At 36.8% G+C, this 5,326-nt stretch overlaps 1 protein-coding gene across 1 annotated transcript in view; it reads right to left on the bottom strand.

Annotated features, from left to right (window-relative positions):
* samd12 (sterile alpha motif domain containing 12) overlaps window positions 1-5,326 on the bottom strand; it is a 132,834-nt gene that overhangs the window by 20,587 nt on the left and 106,921 nt on the right. The gene's annotated exons all lie outside the window — the stretch shown is intronic.

The following is a 5,326-nucleotide window of genomic DNA, read 5'->3' as shown; positions in this document are numbered from 1 at the left end:
CTGACCTACAAAATAGGGGAAGAGTCAGGCTGGGTATGATCATGACTCTACTACCTGAAAAGTAGAAGAAACAAAAAGCTGTCTCTGGGTGCCGCTCTTCAATGAGCTCTGGACATCTACCCTGATTGTGGATGGTGAGGACAGAGCTAAGCTTGTCTCGACTCTAGCATGCTGACTGCTTCAAGTTCTAAAAATCCTAAATGCCGGGAATATTAGAGCCACTTGGAGTTAATAGTAAAAAAGGTTTTTGCCTCGATATTAAAACAAGTACCTATAATTTTTACTTTAAGTATTTAATGGAATAATTTGAGGATTCCTGTGGTGAAAAGATGTAAAAGATAAAAGCGCTACACCTACCTCCACTTTCCTGGAAAAAATGATTTAGCTGAACGTTAAGAACCCAACAATATTCTATATTTCAGATCTAGAAAATTATGGCTTCAAAATTTTTAAAAAGCTCACCAGGTCCAAAGGATTTTGCAAATATATTTGTTCTTTAACTAAATGAAGATAAAAATATAAAATACATATATTTTCAGTTATTAGAGAAGCATTACTAGAAGCATGATTAATCACTTCCTTAAAGTTTTTTCTCATGATTAACCAGAACCGTTGCAAACAGCGTCACTTATAAAAGTCAGACATCTCTTGTACGAGGCTGTCTTAAGCAAACAGTTGAAAACACTTTTTGTCTTCACTGAGCGACCATTTAATCTGAGTCATGCATTCGCTTTGCTGCTGAAGGCACCATTTGCACTGATGGCATCATTATCCCTTTTCACTTGGTGACAACTTAAAGAAACAGCCTTCAGCAATTAAACACACACTGAGCAGCACTCTGGTTTCTCCTAAATCTCGCCAGTAAAGAAAAAAGGAGATTTAAAGAGTGATGAAGCTCTAACTGTTCTTATTTTAGTGAAACACTGAAAAAAATCAGCTGATTTGAATCCAAGTAAAAATACAGTCGAGTGTTTCCCTCCGCAGCATCGCAAATCACCATGATGGAAAAATCTAATTTTCTTTCCTACTGAAAACTTTTAGAATTATTTTAATTCCCCTTGAGTGGCTCTAGGTTTCCAGTTTAAACCAATTTGCTTGTCTGGTAATTAAATAAGAAATCAATTGGACAAACAATTAGTTCCTGTGGTGCATTTCAAAGACTTGAAGAACAGTGGAAGCACTCATGAATAAGCATACAGAGTTTGTAATGAGTAAATAGCTTCTCTAGGAAGGAAATGTCCTGCAATCACAGAGAAAATTAATCAATAACATATTGATTCTAGGATTTTTTTTTATTTTTATAACCGTTCATTCTACTTCTGGTTAGCTGCCATTATATGTCTGCGAGGTGTAGTGGATGGAGAAAAAGTCTACGGGGTTCCTTACAGCTACTGATGAAGAGCCAAAAGTTAAGTGTTTGTCCTTAATTTCATGAGGAAGAACATGAATTCTGTGCATTTATTAACCAGAGAGAACAGAAAGAAAATAAAATACTGTAACCTACAACTTATTTTAGTTTGATCGAATACTTTGACTTTCACTGTAATAACTTTCTATGAAAAGTTATCAGCAATAAAAAAAACCAACACACTAATAAATCCACACTTAATATTAGTAAAATAGCAAATATTTGGGTAAATAAATGAATCAATAAGTTATTGAATAAGAATTTAAATACAATCATTTATAATAATAACAATAATAAAACAATTGTTAGCAGCTAAATGCATAAAAACATCAGTAAATGAATGAGAAGATTCTAAAAAAGAAACTATGATAATTTAGTAAGGAAATAAGAGAAAAAAAAACATAGAAATAATTGAAATCAACTGATTTAAGAAAACAGACAAAAATGTGTAATTGAAAAATAAGTTTCAGGTTTATGTTTAGATGTTGTTCCCACTCAGGGGACGTTTCTTGATCTCAGATCATTGTGCAGACATTGTCCCTCCCGTCCTTCAAACACCAGCTGCCGTGCAGCAAACCACCCGAAGACATTGAGCATTCTGTGAGCGCTACCAGCCTGCAGACTCGGCAGCATTTAACGTATATTTACCAGCTGGAGGTCTGAATAAATAATGACATTCCCTCGTGGGACCATACTGTACCTGCTACAGGGACGTGTCGCCACCCCTGAGCTAAACAGCTTCACCTCACAGTTGAGTTTTTCGTGCCGCTGCAGTTATGTAAATGAATATATTATTAGTTTAAGGGGGTGTAGATCACGGTGGCTATGACAGGGTGTCTGCAAGCAATGATGTGGGAATATGATGATTGATAATCATTTTAGCTTCACATTAGGATGAAAAGCAGTAAAAAAATCCTGCAGGCAACAAGCCGTTTTCTTGTCCAACGTTTTCTTTAGTCACAGAAACAGCAACACTGGAGCAGATCTCACTTCACAGGGCGCACATCCCCTAATAAGATACTCCCTGGTCCCAACCTGTCGGACTGTAATGGGTATGGGTCAACAGACATTGGGTACACAGAGGGAGGTTTATGTGAAGCAGAGAGTCTTTGCTTCGCTGCTGCTGAGCATCAGTGCTACTTTTGTAGTGTTAGACACAGCTGGGTAACAGTAGTAGGTGATAAGGTACACACTTTAGATAGGATTAGATAGCTTGTGCAGAAATGTGTATGTAGCTGTGAATTCAGGAGCACAGTGATGTCACTTCCAATAGATTACAGCATTAGCAAAACTACTGGAAGGCTGCCCAGGCTGTGAGACCCCTTAAAGTGGCTAAAAGAACAACTACACACAGAATGACTATGAAGGTTGAGGGAAAAAATATTTTGCACATGAATAATCTGGGTTTGCATTTTTACATTTTGCACCAATAATGTTTGACTGTAGAGCCTCTAAAGCCCCACAGTCTGAAGCACTTCCTGTCCATTTGTCTCTTAACTAATAGACGGCGGAGTTGAAAAATATCTTCCAGCTTATAGTTGTTAATGGCAAAAAATTTATTTTCCACCCAGTAACTATCAGCAACAACTGAAGGAGATGTCTAGTGCTTTATCACCTTCTGGCTTTTTTTTTTATGCATTTACCAGGTTGAAAAGATATAACAAGTTATATTAACCCTTAAAAATCCCCCTTATAGGCAGTAGTACTTCATATAATCAGGTATTTAAGAATGGTGTGTTTTTAAAATGTAGTGATTTCAATTCTATAACATTTCAAAATAGTCTAGAGAGCATATTTTCTATTAACTTTGACAATTAATCATAAGCCTTTTTTTCCAGCTATCAGGGGAATAAAGGGTAAAATGTTAACCCTCCTTTAATCCATCGAGCCCAGAGGGATATCTGATATAAAAAAGTACATCTCTAAAGTTATAAAATGTTTCTTTCTAAGTCTCTATTTGATAGACAGAAATGCATTAAAATAGTTTTAATTTGTTCTCATTGAATTTCACCATGATGAGAAAGAAAGAAAAAGTTTGAAAAATTGGAATAAGCCTCAGACTTAAAAGATCCACATCCCGACTGTAACTGCAACAAATCTGGACTGAATCAGTTGTAAAACAGAATGTGTATTGAAAAATTATAAATGATAGAAAGACTCCATAAAATATTTTTTAGACCATCCACCTTCGAGCTGATCACATCACCATGAAAACCTGCAGAGCTTAAAAAATGGCTAAATACCATAAGATACCCGTGTCATTTGTGACTGTAACTAACTGCAGTCGACCTGTAAGGTAAATATGCTGGAGATGAAAAGTAGCCGTATGACTTCCTCATAAACTGGGTCCACAATCAGCTGCTGCTCATCTTCCTATTCGTCAAAATCAGAGCAAGAGTCTGAAGGTTTTTCTATCACAGCATCACTGTCCCTGATCATTTCCTCCAATCGTGACTACAGGTGTTCACTAAAAATCCACACCGCAGAAGAGACCAACCAAAGAATAAATAAATAAACTAGAGAAGCACTCGGACCTCCACCATGTAGCTCATTTCCCCCAACATATTGTGACATCCTTAATTTAATACCTGTATTCATAGATTCTTTCATGAAATTGCTGAATGCAGATGGTGATCTGGATCATCACTAAAATGTAATGGATTGTTCCTGGGACTGAGGTTCTGTTTATAACTTTGCAGGTTATCTTGTATACGGACAAACAATAGTTTTCTTTTTTTTTTTTTTTTTTAGAAAGATTTAGAAATAAAAGAAAGCAACTGTTTTTTTAATTAACCTTAGAGCTGGAAAAAAAAAGGGTAAAACCCCACCTCTACCACCGCCAAAATGCTCAAATTTAAGGGGTTGAAGAAATATTTCATATTCTTCATTTTTATATTTTGAGGCAGAGATAAATACTGTATTATTTGCCTATTATCAACACACAATGCTCTTTTAAGTTAAAAGAAAATGTTCCCACCGCCCCAGAGTCCATGCTATACATCAATGCATTTCAGTGCTGCAATGCACTTGGTGATGTAAGGCTTAAATGCAGCTGCTTAGGTGTAAAGTAAGAGAAAAGCCTTCTGCTTTTATGCAGATGCCTGGGTGAAATAAAGGAAACATCTGACCTTTAAATGCATCAGAATTCAGAATTACTGTTAAAAAAGGCAGCAGTACTCATCTTCTACAGATGAATGCAGCAGCATGGCAGTGCAGATTACTGAAGTGCCCATTAAGAGTTACACAAGTACACTACTGAGAGAGAGAACTTGGTGTGCTGCAGAATAATTCGCCTGCATTAACGCCAGATATGGAGTGAGAAAGGCATCATCTGTTCGCCGGGTAAAAAGCTACTCGTTTTGAAAATATGATGAAGCTGGAAGGTGGAGTCTGCTGGTGCAGGAGAATGATTGTTGACCTGATTTGATTTAGGATTAAAATGGTTCATTTGGGAAGTGAAAGTGAAGAGAGGGAACATTTGCACAAATGATGACTAATTGCCAGAGCCTTGTTCCCACACGCCCTGCAAATAAATGTGTCACCTGTTTTTACCGCCTACTTGACAGTGAGTAATCGCGCAGTGAGAGACATCTGCCACAATACAGGACGGCGCTGCGGCGTCCCGCCTCCGTCCCAGCCAACTGGAGGGAAGAAAGTGAGCGCCTCAGGAAGTTACTGTGAAATGAAACATGACCTCTTTGAAACTGAGAGAAATATCTATATTTAGGAGGTTTTAGGTGAAGAAACAACCATAATTTGACTTGCTTTTACAAAACCGATCATCCATGCATATCATATTATTTTCACTATGTTTAAAAAAAAAATAGATAAAACAAGGATAAAATAAGGAGTTTACAGCTAAATAAAAAGAGGAAGGGTAAACACATGATTGAGAAAAGTATGCAAAATGTTTATATA

Source organism: Cyprinodon variegatus, unplaced genomic scaffold (assembly GCF_000732505.1).
Source record: "Cyprinodon variegatus isolate N-32 unplaced genomic scaffold, C_variegatus-1.0 Scaffold516, whole genome shotgun sequence".
Taxonomy (NCBI): Eukaryota; Metazoa; Chordata; class Actinopteri; order Cyprinodontiformes; family Cyprinodontidae; genus Cyprinodon; species Cyprinodon variegatus.
This window is presented reverse-complemented; position numbering and strand designations above follow the sequence as displayed.